This window comes from Mercenaria mercenaria, chromosome 13, assembly GCF_021730395.1.
Source record: "Mercenaria mercenaria strain notata chromosome 13, MADL_Memer_1, whole genome shotgun sequence".
NCBI classification, from domain to species: domain Eukaryota; kingdom Metazoa; phylum Mollusca; class Bivalvia; order Venerida; family Veneridae; genus Mercenaria; species Mercenaria mercenaria.
This window is the reverse complement of record NC_069373.1, coordinates 80,181,750-80,203,097: the sequence shown is the minus strand read 5'-3', so window position 1 is coordinate 80,203,097 and position 21,348 is coordinate 80,181,750. Positions and strand designations below refer to the sequence as shown.

Genomic DNA, 21,348 nt, shown 5'->3' with positions numbered 1-21,348 from the left:
TCTCACGATTCATTGGGTCCTTCATATATCCTTCACATTGCTTACACATCTCTCCATTCTTTAACTGTTCATATCTCCTCCTATACATCTAAGCTAGATTCGGATTACCTTATCAACTATTATGTTCATGATATACCAGTTTATATTATTAACCTTTGTTAAATAGCTCTGAGTCATTCGACAGTGTTAGTTCCGACAACTGACACATTCTCCATGTTTGTTAACAATCTGTACCGTGGAAACTGTGAATTTTTGTCAACAAATCTCTTACACTATGATATCCACCTCCACATGAGTTTATTTGATATGGGTTCAAAATTATATTCTGCAACAGCAGACTGTTCAGATCTACCAAGTGTCATTATTTACTTCTTCTCCACAAGTAACTCACAACTGTTCCACTTTAGCCTGAAATGGTAAACGTAAGAGGTTAGGGCTGGAGGGTTAGCTGTTTTTCCAACAGTTTTTCAGTCATGTAACAGCCTTCAGTTGACCCAGCATCTATTCCAGCATTCTGTACCAGTAATAACCGGTTCTCTGCAAGTAACTACCAACTTCTCCACATGATATAGAGATGGAGAATAAAATGATTCCTTACACAATGTCTATTATCAAATTGTCATGGAGAACATATGACCTGCCCAGGAATTAACTCATGACTCCACGCTCTCCCTATTGAGCTATGCAGGCAGGCTCTGTTGCATCAAAATGGAGGAGATTTGCTTAATGCAGACATTATTTACACAAAAGCAGCCATGTTAGATCTTTTTCCTTGCCTACTGTTAATATTTTGCAATATTTTTAATTTACTACTTATTAAAAACACTAATATTCCACGACATCACAACAGGGCGTTAAATTATGATGTCAATATGTGCGTGTTTTGTTTATTTCTCTAAAAAATCATTTATTACAATTTCTGGTTGTGTTTCAAAATATGTTCTTGCCTACCTACGCAGAATTTATTGTCTTATCAACCTTTTCCATAACAAGGTTTTCTTTTACTGTGAAATCATTAATATTCGTGGGGGACTAATTTTCGTGGATTTCGTGGTTGAGTCAATCCACGAAATTTAATCCCAACGAACAAGTAAAATCCCTATTCATTTTATATTCAAAAGTTGAAATCCACGAATTCATATCCCCACGAAATTGCCGTTTTGACCAAAACCACGAAATTTCATGCCCACGAAATTAAACGATTTTACAGTATTTCTTTTCAGAGGACTTTTTTCAGTGTAGTGTGGATCTTTCACTGTATGAATACATAATACAATATTTTTAGTGAAAATGTTAGAGCTAGAATTCAAGAGTGAAAAATATTTAATTTTATATGTAAAATAAACAAATTTCATTTCATGATTTTCAATGGTTTTAACCAACTTCTCTATCTCTAATATTTTCACTGAGGAATTATGAGATATTTGACAGAAACATTTCAAGAATTCAAAGAAAAAAAAAAAAGAGTATACTATATATTCTAAAGAACTCCGATTGGGGGAGGGTGCGTGGGTAACAGACACATTTTAAATATTCAAATATCTTGATTAATGTTGAATCTATCATCATAAAGGTCACAATTTGTATTAGTTTGTATTTTTTTTTTTTTTTTTCAATCCAGATCTTATGCAGACAAACCATACCGTAAAAGTGAAGAGTTAGTTTTGTTTGTAGTTTATTTATTTAAGCTTCATAGAGATATAGGAAATAAAGATTTAAGCTTACCTGAATCATTCTGAGTCCACTTCTTGGAAAAACCACTTCTTGACTCAAATACAAAATAGATGCTGATGTGACTCCAGCCAGTGTCCAATCTTAAACCTTTGGATCTAACCGACAACAACTTAACCACTTGACCAGCCCTCCCATCTATTTTCATTTCCTCTCACATTGGAAGTGTATCTCAACAAAACACAGCATTCTTACAACTGCTGAGGCGCATCTGTGCTATGAGGTGTACAGTGACGTGACACTAGAAAAAAAACAACAAGAATGATATCAATAATGTATGATGCATTTCGCCTGAAAATACTTGCTAAAAATCCATTCAGTAGAGCGAAAGTGCATCACAAATTCTATGTACAAAGGGGGCATAATTCATACAAGGCAGTCTGAGACAGCTAAATCCCCCGCCACTGCTATGGATAGTGAAAGGGTAAACCCTTGACCTTTAGCTGTGACCTGGACCTTGAACTGACATGGCTGACTCATGAATTCTGCGCAACGTCTTGATGAGGTGATCATTTTACCCAAGTTTCATGAAAATCTTTCAAGGGGTTTAGGAGATACAGACCTCAAACCTTTGAGTTGTGACCCTGACCTTGAGTTGACATGGCTGACTCATGAGTTCTTGATGAGGTGATCATTTGACCCAAGTTTGATGAAAATCCTTCAAGGGGTTTAGGAGATATAGAGCGGACACAAAATAGAAGGCTCAAACCTTTCACTCTAAGTTGTGACCTTGAACTTGAGCCGGCATGGCTGACTCATGGGTTCTGCATATCGTCTTGATGAGGTGATCATTTGACCCAAGTTTTATAAAATTCCTTCAAGGGGTTTAGGTTAAATAGAGCGGACACAAAATGGAAGGCTCAAACCTTTGACCTTGGGTTGTGACCTTGACCTTGAGCCGACAAGGCTTGCGATTTGGCTGGTTATCGAACTTGGCAGAGATATTGTGCCCACAAATAATTGTCAGCAAGTTTGGTGAAGATTCGGTGAAAACTGTTCGACTTAGAGAGCGGACAAGGCTAAATTCGCAGTTTTTTCAGTAATTCAAGGGCCATAATCCAAAAGTGCCTGGGACGATTTGGCTGGCTATCGAACTTGGCAGAGATATTATGCCCACAAATAATTGTCAGAAAGTTTGGTGAAGATCCGATGAAAACTGTTCGACTTAGAGAGCGGACAAGGCTAAGTAAATTCGCAGTTTTTCGAGTAATTCAAGGGCCATAATCCAAGAGTGCCTGGAGCGATTTGGCTGGTTATCGAACTTGGCCAAGATATTATGCCCACAAACATTGTCAGCAAGTCTGGCGAACATTGGATGAAAACTGTTCGACTTAAAGAGCGGATATGCTTTGGAAGCCGCCCGCCACTGCCGCCACGGGTGTTCAAATAGTGCGCCCCTCTTTTTCAGAGACCGGTGTATAAAAAAAGAAAGACATTTTCTGAAAATTGGCATAATTTGTACAAGTATTCAACGTTTTAAAGCCACATGTCACCGTTTGACAAAAATTGGACTTAGTGATGGGACATCGATTGGAGAACTCTGACCGATTATTGGTTGGAATCGGTTAGCAAACCGATGTGATATATCGGAAAAATAATCGGTTGAATGTTATTAATTTTCATACTTGTTTTTTCAGATATTTATGTCTTTAAAGTGACTGTTTTACTTAAAATTCTCATGCTCTTTTGAAAAATAAAGAACTACTCTTATTTAGATGTTGTAAAGCTGGTTACAGGTAAAAAGAAACTTGTTTAGTAATCACTAATGAGTTACAGACAGGGAAACCACAATAAATTGCAATTCCGGTGACACACCCTGTACATGTATCATAGACTGGTATCAATTGACTGACTGGTTTACCTGTACCTGTAACATATCTAGCATACAGCAAGGAAGTACAAATATTTTAGTCTTTCTCTGGATGAAAAAAAAAACGCGATTGTCTGGTAGAAAATCATGAAATGAATTCAGTCATTTTAGCCACACTACTGAGTTGCACCATGTTCCTTCTACTTGTTGTTATGGCATATTACAATGTCAACAAGAGGGTCATGATGACCCTGGATTGCTCACCTGAGTAATATGAGCTACATGTTTCAAATGTCAAACTGATGATAAAATATTAAGAAAGTCAGTAGGTCACATTCATGGTCAATGAAATTCAGTTTTACGATTTGTGTGCAAAACCGTGTATGTCATCAAAATTTCAAGGCTGTATCTTAAAAACAAGAAAGTAGGTCAGTAGGTCAAGGTCACAATCAAGTGACATCATATTACTTGGGGTCATCAGGTAATTATAATTAAACAGTCTTGGAAATAGGATCAGATGATTTTTTAAGTATTTTTCCTATACAGTGTTAACAAGCTTTTCCTTTGATTTGACCTGGTGACCTAGTTTTTGACCCCAGATGACCCAATATCGAACTCGTCCAAGACTTTATTGAGGATAACACTCTGATGAAGTTTCATTAAGATTGGGCCAAATTTGTGACCTCTAGAGTGTTAACAAGCTTTTCCTTTGATTTGACCTGGTGACCTAGTTTTTGACCCCAGATGAACCAATATCGAACTCGTCCAAGATTTTATTAAGGGTAACATTCTGACCAAGTTTCATTAAGATTGGGCCAAAAATGTGACCTCTAGAGTGTAAACAAGCTTTTTCTTTGATTTGACCTGGTGACCTAGTTTTTGACCCCAGATGACCCAATATCGAACTCGTCCAAGATTTTATTGAGGGTAACATTCTGACCAAGTTTCATTAAGATTGGGCCAAAAATGTAACCTCTAGAGTGTTAACAGTCAAATTGTTGACGACGGACGGACGGACAGAAGTTCCTACATATGGATACTTATGTGGCTACTCTTTTGTTCTCTCTATTGTTCTTTTAGCCACGTAAGAGAAAAATAGCCACATAAAAGCCTTACGGAATGAATGACATCAAAGAAAAAGTAGTTACCTATTGTTCCTATAGCCACCTAACTATGCAAATGTGAGCTCGGACGGACGACGGACACAGGGCGTTCACTAAAGCTCACCTTTGAGTACTTCGTGCTCAGGTGAGCTAAAAATGATCAGATAAAAAGCAGAGTTCAACCCTTTAATATGTACACTGGTCGGCTGTACTGGGACAAATGGTATTTTGGCAGAAACAAGAGGGTCATGACGACCCTGAATCGCTCACCTGAGTAATATGAGCCACATGTTTAAATGCAAAACTGATGCTAAAATATTAGAAAGTAGGTCAGTAGGTCACATTCTTGGTCACTGAAAGTCAGTTTTAAGATCGGTGTGCAAAACTGTACATGTCATCCAAATTTCAAGGCTGTATCTTAAAAAAACAAGAAAGTAGGTCAGTAGGTCAAAGTAATGATCAAGTGACCCCTAATCGCTTGGGGTCATCAGATAATTATAATTAAACAGTCTAGGAAATATGATCTGATGACTTTTTAAGTATTTATTCCTATATAACTCATATAACAAGTGACCCCCTGGGCGGGGCCTCTTTTCACCCCAGGGGCATAATTTGAACTATCTTGTTAGAGATCCACTAGGCAATGCTACATACCAAATATCAAAGGCCTAGGCCTTGAACTTTCGGACAAGAAGATTTTTAAAGTTTTTTCCTATATATGTCTATGTAAAACTTGCAACCCCCCTTGGATGGGCCTCTTTTCATCCCAAGGGCATAATTTGAATAATTTTGGTAGAGGACCACAATGTCATGCTACATACCAAATATCAAAGGCCTAGGTCTTTTGGTTTTAGACAAGAAAATTTTTAAAGTTAATCCTATATAAGTCTATATATATGTAAAACTTGTGACCCCCGGGGAGGGGCCTCTTTTCAACCCTGGGACATAATTTGAACAATCTTCATAGAGGACCATAAGATGATGTCATATGCCAAATATCAAGGCTCTACGCCTTGCGGTTTTGGACAAGAAGATTTTTAAAGATTTTCCTTTCGGTTGCCATGGCAACCACAGTTCTAAATGGAATTAAATTCTTTGAACAATTTTGAAAGGGGGCCACCCAAGGATCATTCCTGTGAAGTTTGGTGTAATTCTGCTCAGTGGTTTTTAAGAAGAAGATTTTTTTTACAAACTGTTGACGGACGCACGAAAATTCAAGACAATTCAGGTCCTGCAACTGCATGAAAATACCAAAGTTCTTTTCACTGAAATTACATCATGGGCACAGAAATTTGACGGCATTATTGTCCAGTTTCAACAGATAAATTCCCCCGGACATACCTTTATAAAATGTGAAGATTTATCAAAGTTTTCCTAATTTTTTGCCCCAATTTTTATTCACATTAATGATCCCATCATGTTAACAGTTGTGCCTAACTGTAAGATGTTAAATCCATTTTCACTGGATAATTGCAACGAAATACTAACACTTGATTGGCGGACCAATTGTCGGCATACTTCTGTTTTATCTGTTATGCATTCAGTGAGTAAGTCAATATTTATGATATTTCCCTTCGGAAACCTTCGTTTATACCTGTGTAGATATGTACCCCGCTATCGACTCCGAGAAAACATAATCGATTATCGGAATGGGTTTGGCTTTTTTAGCCGTCAATCAATTATACCCACTAATCGGCCAATCACTACGTGGACTTGTATGAAAAACTGAACCAATATCAAGTCCAAAGGGCCATAATTCAGCCAAAATACTTGACAGAGTTATGTACTCTTGCCTACAGGTAGAGACTGTTATAATAAACAAGTGATAAAAGTTTAAAAGCCTGTGTCAAACAGTTTACACGAAATATGAACTGGTATAAAAAACTTAACCAAGATTTTTAAGTTAAACCGGCCATAATTCAAACAAAAGCCTTGATGCAGTTATGAACTCTTTGCTAAAACAAGACATGGTGATGGTACAAAAGTGTTGAAAGTTTCAAAGCTATATGTCAAAAAGCTTTGTCAAAATGAGGACTGGAACAAAACACTTAACCAAAACCAAGTTGTGACCCCGGCGCCGGCACAGACACTGTGGTGAGTAGGATAGCTCTTCTTATTCTTCAAATAGTCAAGCTAAAAATGAATCCCCATTTAATATTCAACTGTACATTGTGTATATTTGTGTTCTCTTGACATGCTTCTTGCAAGTCCCAGACAGATAAGCCTTTAAATAGTAACTAATTGGTATACAATTACCATAGATAATTAATGAAGAGATATGACTGGTCTAAGTTAATTGGAAGCACTTGTTACACAACATGTGCAACTCTATGTTACTGTTAACAGTTTGAGAGTATTATCATAAAAATTTGTAGAAAGGCATTTCAGACTAATTTCTGACAGAAACTTCCTGCGTACTTATACAAAGTTAAGACAGCATCTTCTCTCAGGTTTTTAGTAACTGTCTTCCATTGCATACTACTCAAATACCAACAGTTTTAATAATAAAACATTTCCGCATGAACAAAGTAAACTAGTGATGTGTAACACAGTAATATGGGAGGCCAGTGCGCCACGCTAATTGCCAAATGCTAAATGACAAATAGTTCATAAAAAATGCTATTTGCCAAATGCTGAATGTCAAATATTGACTGTTAAGGTAGTTCTGCACGTTTGATAAACCGGAAGTGATGGCGTAAGGTCATTTATCCGGAAAATCAGTTTATGAATTAATGGCAACCTGTGAGTAAATTTATTAAAATGGCACTATCATCTTTCTAAAGTTAAAATATGATATTAAAACATACATAATGACACTTTAAATAATTCAAAATAATGTCTTAAAATTAGGTTGAAATAGGCAGTTCATTTTAATCATAGCCAAATATCTCAAAAATAAGCACAAGGACCTATACATTTTATTTCACCATATTATAGGCCATATATTTATTTACAACTGTGAGAAGTTTCATTAAAATCTACAATGTAAAAAAAATTCTATTCGCGAAAATGTTATGAAAGTTGCGCTTTTCTCACAGACTCCCATTAAGAAAACTTGCGTGAAGTCGTAATTTTTCAAATCAGTCTAGCAAACAAGAGGACCATGATGGTCCTGAATCGCTCACCTCTTCCCACATGACCCAGTTTTGAGTATGACGTCGTTTTTTCTATTATTTGACATAGTGACCTAGTTTTTGAGCTCATGTGACCCAGTTTTGAACGTGATCTAGATAATATCAAGATAAAAATTCTGACCAATTTTCATGAAGATCCATTGAAAAATATGGTCTCTAGAGAGGTCACAAGGTTTTTCTATTATTTGACCTATTGACCTAGTTTTCGAAGGTACGTGACCCTGTTTTGAACTTTACCTAGATATCATCAAGGTGAACATTCTCACTAATTTTCATGAAGATCTCATGAAAAATATGACCTCTAGAGAGGTCACAAGGTTTTTCTATTTTTATACCTACTGGCCTAGTTTTTGACCGCACGTGACCCAGTTTCGAAACTGACCTAGATATCATCAAGGTGAACATTCAGATCAATTTTCATGAAGATCCATTGAAAAATATGGCCTCTAGAGAGGTCAAAAGATTTTAATAATTTTAGACCTACTGACCTAGTTTTTGACCGCAGTTGACCCAGTTTCAAACTTGACCTAGATATCATCAAGATGAAGATTCAGACCAACTTTCATACAGATCCCATGAAAAGTATGGCCTCTAGAGAGGTCACAAGGTTTTTTTATTATTTGACCTACTGACCTAGTTTTTTAAGGCACGTGACCCAGTTTTAAACTTGACCTAAATATCATCAAGGTGAACATTCTGACCAATATTTATGGAGATCCATTCACAAGTATGGCCTCTAGAGAGGTCACAAGTTTTTTCTATTTTTAGACCTACTGACCTAGATTTTGACCGCACATGACCCTATTTCGAACTTGACCTAGATATCATCAAGATGAACATTCAGACCAATTTTCATACAGATCCCATGAAAAATATGGCCTTTAGAGAGGTCACAAGGTTTTTCTATTATTTGACCTACTGACCTAGTTTTTGACGGCACGTGACCCACTTTCGAACTTGAACTAGATATCATCAAGATGAACATTCAGACCAACTTTCATACAGATCCCATGAAAAATATGGCCTCTAGAGAGGTCACAAGGTTTTTCTATTATTTGACCTACTGACCTAGTTTTTGATGGCACGTGACCCACCTTCGAACTTGACCTAGATATCATCAAGGTGAACATTCTGACCAATTTTCATGAAGATCTCATGAAATATATGACCTCTAGAGAGGTCACAAGGTTTTTCTATTTTTACACCTACTGACCTAGTTTTTGACCGCACGTGACCCAGTTTCGAACTTGACCTAGATATCATCAAGATGAACATTCAGACCAATTTTCATACAGATCCCATGAAAAATATGGCCTTTAGAGAGGACACAAGGTTTTTCTATTATTTGACCTACTGACCTAGTTTTTGATGGCACGTAACCAAGTTTCGAACTTGACCTAGATATCATCAAGGTGAACGTTCTGACCAATTTTCATGAAGATCTTGTGAAATATATGGCCTCTAGAGAGGTCACAAGGTTTTTCTATTTTTAGATCTACTGACCTAGTTTTTGATGGCACGTGACCCAGTTTCGAACTTGACCTAGATATCATCAAGGTGAACGTTCTGACCAATTTTCATGAAGATCTTGTGAAATATATGGCCTCTAGAGAGGTCACAAGGTTTTTCTATTTTTAGATCTACTGACCTAGTTTTTGATGGCACGTGACCCAGTTTCGAACTTGACCTAGATATCATCAAGGTGAACATTCTGACCAATTTTCATGAAGATCTTATGAAATATATGGCCTCTAGAGAGGTCACAAGGTTTTTCTATTTTTAGACCTACTGACCTAGTTTTTGAAGGCATGTGACCCAGTTTCAAACTTGACCTAGATATCATCAAGATGAACATTCTGACCAACTTTCATAAAGATCCCATGAAAAATGTGACCTCTAGAGTGGTCACAAGCAAAAGTTTAAGGACACACGGACGACGGGCACCGCGCGATCACAAAAGCTCACCTTGTCACTTTGTGACAGGTGAGCTAAAAATCAAGCACATGACCCTATCTTTTTTACTTGCTGAAGTTTTGAAAAACCAGAGTTTAATCAAATTCTACATTGCAGAAAAATTTCGATCCTAACGTGCAGAACTATCTTCTTGTCAAACGATAAAATTTTTTAATGTTAAGGCCACACCAAACTGATAAACTGTTTGTCGGATTTCCCGCACCAATTTGACGGGAAAAGGAAAAAAAACTTTAATTTTTTTGACCGCCCACACCTGGCATATTTTTTGCACTGGGTCGAAATCAGTAGGAACGAAAAAAAGGAGGAAATTCATGTTTAAACGCACCTTGCTTGTAATTTATCAGAACATCGGAACAACATGTTCTCGGATACAGCCACCGATTCGACTATGTAGTCTCCCTACCGCACAGAAGGCGTCGGATGTATTAGTTTATTCGATTAAATTTTTGTAATATTCGATCGCTTTAAAAATCGGGCATAACAAAATGGCAGCCCCTTATGTCTGCAAGTATTTCCAGCAACAGCTGTTGAGATTTCCCCGAGCTGCAGTTTTACAGAGTTGTTTAGGGCTGCTGTGCTATACAATAAGATGAATCTTTCCAAGCAAAACCTGCCAGGGGCATGTGTGTTTCTCAAATGCGGGTTTTTGTTGATTGTTTTAACATTCTTTATTTGGTTTGAGTGATATAATTAAAGATGATACATGATAATACATCAGGAATTCTAGACATTTGCTTATATGTCACTCAAAAGTGTCAACATTTTTTTTTTTATACTTTATATATAGTTAAACCTTCAAATTGCGTGATTTTCATTTGATTTCTGACAGTAAAACCCAGCCTGCTGACTTAGTCACTTAGCACCCAATAGTACCACCACAGATTAGCAGGTTCAGTTGAGTACTGCGTAATCTGCATTTGTAATAGATACATGTTATCCAGCACTTTAAGGGTTAAAGGCCCGGTCACACCGACCGAACTTTGTTGGAGCGTTCCTGGAGCGGTGAAAAAATTTCATCACTGCTCGTTACCGTTCACCACCGTTTAACAGAATTTGGCCCCCGTTAAGGCAACACTGTATACGCTCGGCCACCGCTGATGGTCCCTCCTACCGCTCCGAAAGTTTTGAGCTGCACAAAATATTGCAAGCGGTGAGGAGCGGGCAATTTTCCGCTCCGGCAAAGTTCACCACCGCTCTAACAACGCCCAGTCAAGTTTGGCACCGCTAGACTCAAGTTCGTGGACGCTTGGGTCCGCTAGGCCAACGCAGAAATCTTGAACGCTGGACCACCGCTGCTTCGCCAGCTTTGCCCGGGCGGTGATTAAACGTTGCACAAACTTCGGTGGAGGGGTTGTAAGTATTTTACGAGCGGACACGGGATTGCTGGAACGGTGTCGTAGTCAAAAGCGGTATGCCGCTAAACGAACTTTAAAACCCCGCCGAGCCAACGCACGCATGCGCGGAACGCCGCTCTATCAACGCTCGCTACCGTTAAACCAACGCTAAAGCAACGCCGGCTTCGGTGGTGCACCTCTAAGGCAACGCCCATGTTTTCGATTTTTTTCCCATTTTGTGCGCGGTGACGAGCGTTGTCTAAATTCCGCCCCCTCTCCCTACCATTGAAGGAACGCTCCAACAAAGTTCGGGCGGTGTGACCGGGCCTTAAGAGGTCTAATGTCACGAGCAGAGAAAATTGTTAAGTGATATTTCAGAATACTAATAGCGATGATATATTTCTTACTTTTTATTGTATGTATCACACATTAAAAATTCAATGCTCCAAAGACAATGCTGTCTGAATGTTACTTCACACACATTTGTTTTTCTGGCTTATGAACAGAAACACACTTGATCTGGTGTTAAATATGACACAAGTGATTATTTACTCTTTTTTTTATTTCATCGCTCTTCGCTCGCTTCAAAAAGATGATTTGAAAAAAAATATTTTAATTTTTTTTTCACTCGCTCACCCCAAATATTTTTGAAAAAAAATCCAAAGAACAAGACAAAGAAAATTTAAGAATTTGACTGTTAAAGCCCAAAGGACAGGTACAACAAAGGGAATAAATAAATTAAAAAAAAAAAAAAATTCTAAGTCCACAAAAAAATCCTTACCAGGTACAGATATGTCAAAATACACCTAAAAAAAGTCCCTACAGCCAATAATAAAAAAGTTACAAAATAAGCTATTGATAGTAACAAAAATGGGAAGTAATTAAAAAAAAATTATTGTAAGTAAACAAAACAAGAGGGCCAAGATGGCCCTAGGTCGCTCACCTGAGAAACACACCATAATACAGCATAACAATGTAAACATGTTTGACCTAGTGATTTCATGGAAAACAAGGAGCTGCGTTCAATAAACGCTTGATGCCCCCGGTGGCACCCTTGTCCATATCAAGCAACCTTAGTCCAAAACGAAGTCAAGGTCAAACTGAGGTCAGGTGATGTCTGAAGATGAGGAATGGTCACAGGTTACATCTGCATTAGTATCAAGTCATTCTAGTAAGGGGTATTGATACGGACGGACAGGACGATCACTATATGCCTCCCGCATCAGTAGATGCCGGGGGCATAAAAATATTCAGACCAGTTATCATTAAAATTGGAGCAAAAACAAGTATTTTCTTTGATTTGACCTAGTGACCTAGTTTTTGACCCCAGATGACCCATATTCGAACTTGACCTAGATTTCATCAAGGCTATCATTCTGACCAAATTTCATGAAGATCAATTGAAAAATACAGCCTCTATCGACCTAGTGACCTAGTTTTTTGAACCCAGATGACCCATATTCAAACTTGACCTAGATTTGATCAAGGCTATCATTCTGACAAAATTTCATGAAGATCAGTTGAAAAATACAGCCTCTATCACATACACGACGTTTTTCTTTGATTTAACCTACATGTAGTGACCTACTTTTTGATTACAGATGACCCATATTCAAATTCTACATAGATTTCATCAAGGGAATCATTCTGACTTACTTTCAGGAAGATCAATTGAAAAAAAACAGCCTCTATTGCATAGACAAGGTTTTCCTTTGATTTGACCTAGTGACCTACTTTTTGATCCCAGATGACCCATATTCGAACTTGACCTAGATTTCATCAAGGCAATCATTCTGACTAAATTTCATGAAGATCAATGGAAAAATATAGCCTCTATCGCATACACAAGGTTTTTCTTTGATTTGACCTAGTGACCTACTTTTTGAACGCAGATGACCAATAATCAAACTCACCCTAGATTTTATCAAGGCAATCATTCTGACCAAAGTTCATACAGATCAATTGAAAAATATAGCCTCTGTCGCATACACAAAGTTTTTCTTTGATTTGACCTAATGACCTACTTTTTGACCCCAGATGACCCATATTGGAACTTGACCTGGATTTCACCAAGGCAATCATTATGATCAAAATTCATGAAGATTAATTGAAAAATACAGCCTCTATAGCATACACAAGGTTTTTCTTTGATTTGACCTAGTGACCTAGTTTTAGACCCCAGATGACCCATTTTCGAACTTGGTCTAGATTTCATCAAGGTTATCATTCTGACCAAACTTCATGAAGATCAGTTGAAAAAGACAGCCTCTATCGCATACACAAGCTAAATGTTGACGGAAGACAGACGACATACACCAGACGGACGCAGGACATCGAGCGTTCACAAAAACTCACCTGAGCAGGTAAGCTAAAAAGGGATCTGCCAAATGGCTATCCGAAACATGCACTCTGCAAATCATTTTGATGTGGTGAACATTTGTGCTAAGTTTCTTTAAAATCCTTCAAGCAGTTCACAGAGCGGACATGAAACAAGAGGCCTAACTGGGCCTCAGTCGGACATAAAACAAGGCCTAAATGGGCCTAAGTCGCTCACCCGAGGCCAACTTTGACCTAGTAGATAGTGTTTCCTGCAGACTCTAAAAGGGGCATGGTGCTTCCCTTGAAAAAGGACACTGAAAGGGCATACGTCCAAGTATCCTTGCTGGCATCATTTTACATACTGTTTTCACATTGCATTTTAGAATCTTTCATATCTCAGGTATGGGGTAGATATTTTGTATTATTCCTTAGATAATGTTTAGCGACTTGTGAAGTTCCTACTTTTCTCTACTTTACCATACCTTCAAACATTCTTATTCTGTTACCAAAATGAAGTGCTGGCTTGCATTTTCAGAGACAGATATCAGGTGATAATTTAATAAGCAACAAGTTTTATTGAACGACTATCAATGCGCAACTTTATTTTGTCAATCATCACATATCATTTCAGCATTGAATTACGTTAAGAGCATAGGCAGTTCGTCAAATCTACATGTAATCAATGACTTTGTACCTATATTGCTGATTAAACCCATTGTTCTTCGTTGTCAGTAAGATTTAGATGACAAATCGACATGGAAAGTTACATTTTTCAAGTGTTTTGAGCATGCGAAAACGAAAGTAGAATGCGACGTAGAAAGTACATGCTGTGAAATTTGCTACATTAGATCATCTGCCACTATTTTTATCACTCACTTTGCTTGGGGGTTTCTGCGATACATACACTGGTTTCATGATAATCATGTCAATGATTGATTATGAATCTGTTTTTTCCATCTAATCATACAGCATTAAGTAATATAAACATAACTGTGAATACCTATGGTTCATTGCGAGTAATAACTCAAAATTTCGGCTTGCTTGAAGCATGCGGCCGTGCACTTTCAACTTAAATTTCGGCCTTATCAGGGGTGTAAAAATATTTTTCACACCACTCGCCCTGCAGGACTAGTAGCCAGTAATATCTACTCGCCCTTAGTGAACAGCCACTCGCCCTAATAACTGACACTTTTAATACTGTCACTTTTATGAAAGGAGTATTAAATACAATAGTATTATTTCCCGAAAAATATTTATTTTGAAGTGTCTAAAAAATTTGGACACAATAATCATCGTCCATCCACCCGTGTTGAAAGAGAGGAAAAAAACGTTAAAGATTATCGGTAATTATTCAGTTGATAAACTAAGTAATTGACCTTGTTTTCCTGATCAATTTACACCCCCTCAAAGAGCTAAAAGAAGTGTGTCAGTATCTTGACATCTGAAGTGGAGATCAAAGCGGTATTTTTGCTCGAGATTGTCATGGCATTACGTCATGTTTTCGCGCCATGTGACACATCACTGTCTGATCGTACCCCATCGGTTCTTAAAATTGCTGAGAAATAGAAATCAGTAAAAAGTTTCGTCTTTAATTTGTTATCAAAAGCGAATGTGCTATATCCCGTATAAAAGGTAAATGTCTCAAACGATAGTTACTTTAGTGGATATCCTACCTCTTTGACCTATCTGCCCTCAAGGAATTTACATTATTGTTTGTCAAAAAAACTTTTAAATTGTTGGTCAAAAAATACATGTAAAAAGATTCATTTAAAACTTATTAAAAACCGCAATGACATCACATTGCTTTATTTTAAAATCGAATTTCTATTTACGTTCACGAGGTCACGTAACCTATTCTGCCGCACTAACAGAAATCTGTTTGCCAAAAATCGTTTTACTCCATGCATTGTAATTGCTGCCGCTTTTTCATTATTTAAGATTTTTTTTATTCTGTTTTTTGTTCTTTCTGGTCAAAAGTCTGAATTTCATGCCCAGAGTATTCATCATTTATTTCCTTTTAGAAAGAAATAAGTAACTAAGATCGCGCTGTTTGAATTTTTACAAATGATTACATGAAAATTCGACCGTTTTTATAGAATTTTGCCTACATTTCTGTCGATATCTTATTAAAATCATTATAGAATTCAAATAGTATTATTTCTCAAGAGGAGTTGAAAACTTGAAGCGAAAATGTTAAAAAATGAATGCACTACGCACGGTTTTTGTGTACGTGTCGATGTAAATCAGATATTTAATACGATAGGTCGCACGTGTTTGTGGAATGGAAAATTACCGGCATGACGTTTTGATATCTTTACGATTCGCGGGTAAATTCCAGTCAATCCAGGTAGAGGCTGAACCATCTCAAAGTTTGTTGACGTTTTGGAGTTGTAATTTATGAATTTTGGTAAAGTAAGGACGTAAAAAACCACTCGCCCGATCGGTCGAGTATACAGCGAGGTCCACTCGTCCTACTCAGACTTTAACTTGCCAATGCGAGCGGGCGAGTGGAATTTTACACCCCTGCTTATAAAATCATTTTGACAAATTATTTACAAAAACTAAACTAGGGCCTTGCATTTTTCGTTTATTCATTTAAATCTCGATCAGGTTTTATAACTTAAACGCTAGCTTATCGGTTATTTTCATACCGATGTACGTTTTCAAATTTTCAAGATGGCGGCGACTTCTGCATCGGCGTGTCATGAATGTGCTTTGGAAAGTACGACTTCGTAATTATTAATCAAGACATTTGTCGATATTAATGAATTTGGTATCATTGTAAAGCTTAAATGTTTATCTTATATTATTTTTATAAATGATACTCGTGACGGAATAAAATATATCTTGTAGATAAAATCGATGTAAAACATTTATTTCGAGTCTTGTCGGCGATCGGCTAAGGGCAAACATTCAATATTTTATTTTTACAGGCCTAATGAGCGCATCATAAACGATGTGCAACAATCAATCTACATTTCAATTGTTTACAACCTTTTAAAAAAATTATCGTTTAACTGACCGTTTTCAATCATCTCTTCGATAAAAAGGCTACATGTAGCTTCTCCGCCGACGTGCTAAAAACAACAAGTTTTCATCTACTGTTCCCAATTAAAGTATCATTAAACAGTAATTGATTGCATAATCCTGTCAGTTTTTAATCAGGGTCATTCACGGTTGATGCACCCAGGTGTCGACCTTGATCAAAGCCACTAATTGACGGTACAATACACGGAACCTCTCCCGCGGACATTGGCTATCCAGGCTGGTTTTGAAAGGGCACTTGTCAAAATACACAAGCCTGATAGAATAAAAGGGCACATGGCGCAAACGGGCAGTTTGAAGGGCAGCTTGGCGGCACTTCAAACGGGTTATGGCGCTGCGCCATGTTAAAAAGGCCTGCAGGAAACACTAGTAGATCTATTATATCTAAAAAAGAACTGGTAAGTAATTAAAAGGAGGAATGACACGTCAAACACCAGGTCAATTTAATTATTATTTAATATTCTTAAAAAGAATTTAAAAAAAAAATTTAATTAAAAAAGACTTTTAAAAGTATTTCTATTTTTAGCCCCAATTTGAACAAACTTGGGAGAGGACCATATAATTATGCTACATACCAAGTTTGATGAAGATCCATCAAGCAGTTCATGATAAGAAGTTGTTTAAAAGGTATCTGTATTTTAAGCTTTAGTGCCCTCATTTGAACAAACTTGGGAGAGGACCATATAATTATGCTACATACCAAGTTTGATGAAGATCCATCAAGCGGTTCATAAGTCATTTCAAGGTATTTCTATTTTTAGCCCTAGCAGCCCCTAAAAGGGGTCAAGTGCCCCCATTTGAGCAAACTTGAGAAAGGCATTTATACTGATGCTACAGACCAAGTTTGATGAAAATCCATCAAACGGTTCATGAGCAGAAGTCATTTAAAGGTAAAGGAATCTTTCATTTTAAGTCAATTAAATTCATTAAATATAAAAAAATTTAATCATAAAATTCAAAAATAGCCATGTGCTATGAACTCCACAGGACATCACCAGTTTCTCGCGAGTCAGTGTGCAGTTGTTGTGTTTTGACCTGGTTAAAAAAACAAATGGGGTTATGCCATAACTTAATGGAAGCGACCATCACATTAGTCAAGTTATGGACAATATGGTAGCCAAAACTATAAACAGGTCTAGGAAAGTGGTATATTTACAGATTATCTGTAAATTTACAGATAATCTATAATTTTACAGATTTTTCGATCTATAAATTTACAGATCAAATGTTTTAAAAACTGCTAAAATCATACTTGGACTCAAAATCGCAGCTTGAAATTAATTGATTTACTTATGGTATGCATAAGTAAAGGTCAGTTGTAACTTTCAGACTTTCTATAGTCAGTTAAAAAGCACCTAGAGTACTTATGTTGTATTGTTACTTGTCTTGCCGACTCAAATAAAATTTATTTTATCTTATCTGACATTTCTGTTGACTGATTTTTTTGAAATGCCAAAAACTCAGTCAATAAAAATGGCTGAAACTCACAAATGACGTTAATTTATGCATACTGTAAATAAACCAATTAATTTCAAGCTGCGGTTTTGGGAATAAATGTAATTTCATCAGTTTTCATACACACAATCTGTAAATTTACAGATCGAAAAATCTGTAAATTTATAGATTATCTGTAAATTTACAGATAACCTGTAAATATACCACTTTCCTAGACCTGATAAAATATCAGATCATAAAATAAGTAATCCCGGTAAGCCAAATGAGTTAGGCTACAAAATCCGTCTGTTTGGACAAAACTCTCTGGGATTTAATCACAGGCACGGGTCCAGTGTATATTTTTTTGTTTAATATAAAAAATCCCTTTTTTTTCACACAATTAACCTTTTATATGTTAGTCGAATGAAAAAAATATCGATGACAAAAATCCAGTCACAGTATCATATACATTGAAAAAGGAAACTATGCGAGCGTAACGCTATGGGAAGCTACTCGGCAAACTTGTAGAACATTTCAAAATCGGAATTTATACACTTGCAGCCGCTACCTGCATGATTGCACCTTCGAAACATTTAAAGTCTTCCATAAATACTAAACTGACCCCATTAATTGCTTTGAAATACACAGTACAAATCTCTACGAGCGAAAACGAAATATTTCAAATATCCCCGGCGATTTCAGCTGCCAAACGAAGTGATTAAAACCAGGAACACGTCCGCTATCCGGAATGAAATCACCGGGGATAACTGAAATATTTCGCTCGTAGAGACTTGTACTGTGTATTTCAAAGCAATTTATGGGGTCAATTTAGTATTTATGGAAGGCTTTAAATGTTCCGAAGGTGCAGTCATGCAGGTAGCGGCTGCAAGTGTATAAACTCCGATTTTGAAATGTTCTACAAGTTTGCCTGTTAGCTTCCCATAGCGTTACGCTCGCATAGTTCACCTTTTCAATGTATATACGATACTGTGACCGGATTATTTGTCATCGATTTTTTTTTCATTCGACTAACATATAAAAGGTTATTTGTGTGGAAAAAAGTGATTTTTTATATTAAACAAAAAAATATACACTGGACCCGTGCCTGTGGATTTAATGGTTTGATTTTAGTTTTACACAAGGAGTCTACGATAAAGACAGAGTAAAATGTACTCATTCCGCAACGTTTCGGACATGTTAAAATTAAGAATTGCAATACCTATTTTGGCAACAAAAACACACTTTGAGAACATGTTTGCGGTCTATTCTCCACGTGGCACTTCTATGCTTCATTGTGTCTGAAAGATCTTAAACATTCACTCTCACTGGAACACCATTTATGATACAGAGCTGCAGCAAACGTTGCACCAATTTCCCGCCTAGCTTAATATTGCAAATGGCGGTTTACTTGTAAGGGGAGATAATATTTGAGAGGACTAGATACCGGAAAGGGCCATTAAATATACGCGGAAAGAGCTTAACTTGATCAGAAAAGGCCTGCCATATGTTTCTTCTTTTTTAAAATTTAATTGCAGTCAAAAAGAATACATTTTAAATTCTTGAAGGTACAGCTTTGGTAGTTTAAATGATGTCTTTGACAATTATTTATCAAACGATAATGCTGGAGTTTCGATTTTAAAGTGGCCGGTTAATATAATAACCATACTAAATATTAATATTTTTTCTTGAAAATTGGCATACAAACGTAGAATTATATTCTTAATAAAGTTTAAAAGGATTTTAAAAAATATTTTATACTTTACGTTTTATGATTTGATTTTTGCCTGTCACTTGAGATTTCCGCGCATATAGAATCTGGCGAAATCAACATCCGTATACGTTTTTGCTTTCATAACCTTACTAAATATAAATATTTTTTCTTTAAAATTGACATACTTGTAAACGTAGAATTATACTCTTAATAAAGCTTAAAAAAGATTTTAAAAAATATTTTTACTTTGAATTTTATGATTTGATTTTGCCTGTCACTTGAGATTTCCGCGCATACAGAATCATGCGAAATCAACATCCGTATACGTTTTTCGATTCAAAAACCATACTAAATATAAATATTTTTTCTTGAAAATTGGCATACAAACGTAGAATAATTATATTCTAAATAATAGCTCAAAAAGATTTTGAAAAATATTCATTACTTTAAATTTAATGATTTGATTTTGCCAGTCACTTGAGTTTTCTACGGATATAGAATCGGGTGAAATCAGGAAGGTCTAATACGTAATACGGGGAGTAGACACTCCGTATAAATTAATACATTTATCTGTATTATGCTGTCGTCCATACCTGTATATATCGACCAGTCGTTAGCGATCGATATTTTGTTTTCGCCACTATCGATTAGCGTGTAATTAGCATATTACCTCATGTTAATCATGGAGCATGTGGTGATATGCTTAATTATTATGAATTAACTCGAGCTCACTTCCCTGAAGAAATATTTTACCACATAACTTCAAACCTGTATTAAAGGACCGATTTTTGTTAAATTTGAATAAATAAAATGGAAAAAACAGAAAGCTGACACTTTTCTTAATCTTGTAGAGCCATAATTATAATAATTGATTATAATGTCAGATTTCTGCATACAGAAACAAACATTCTTCTTGGACGCAGAGAATGTTTCAAACGAAATTGTTGTATAAACTCAAAAAAATAATTCAATCGTAAAACTGATGTGTGAAAAATACAATGTATTTAAATTAAAATAACAATGATTTTTTTTTAGAAAGGCTGACAACGAAGTTACATTTAGGCAGAACATGAATGTATATCAGAAAAAAGTATTGGTCCTAAGAATCTCCCTGGGGATTCGACTTTAACAGAAGTCCAACTGGACCGCTTACTTCAAACGTGCTAAAGACGATTGTTCAAAAGCTCTCCGAAAAATCTTAAAACTTGCGCCTATTACCATAAGCGTATAATTTATTAAAAAGTTCATTGTCTGGCACAATATCAAACGCTTTCGCGAAATCTATGTATATGCAATCAAAATTACTACCTATCTGAAGTGTATCTGCCCATTTTTCAATTACTTCTAATAATTGTGTGACACCTGTTTGACCTGAAACCTTGTTGCTGGCCTCGTGCTCACAAAAAAATGCATTCTCTGCTGAGTTTGATAAAGAAACTTCATTTGAGCCGTGCCATGGGAAAACCAACATAGTGGGTATGCGACCAGCATGGATCCAGACCAGCCTGCGCATCCGCGCAGTCTGGTCAGGCTCCATGCTGTTCGCTAACAGTTTCTCCAGTTCCAATAGGCTTTAAAAGCGAACAGCATGGAGCCTGACCAGACTGCGCGGATGCGCAGGCTGGTCTGGATCCATGCTGGTCGCAAACCCACTATGTTGGTTTTCTCATGGCACGGCTCATTTGTCATTGATATCTAAATTGTGTGTTTAAAGTAAAATGTTAAGTTACCGGCGATTTTCAAGTGACTATTC

The 21,348-nt window shown here is 36.6% G+C and overlaps 1 long non-coding RNA gene across 1 annotated transcript; it reads right to left on the bottom strand.

Annotated features, from left to right (window-relative positions):
* Positions 1–250: 250 nt before the first annotated feature.
* Positions 251–19,272, bottom strand: LOC123530197 (uncharacterized). Its single transcript, XR_006682281.2, has 3 exons — positions 19,104–19,272; positions 1,726–1,972; positions 251–408 (listed from the first exon to the last, which is right to left on the bottom strand). It is a non-coding gene; the product is annotated as an uncharacterized LOC123530197 (long non-coding RNA).
* Positions 19,273–21,348: the final 2,076 nt, after the last annotated feature.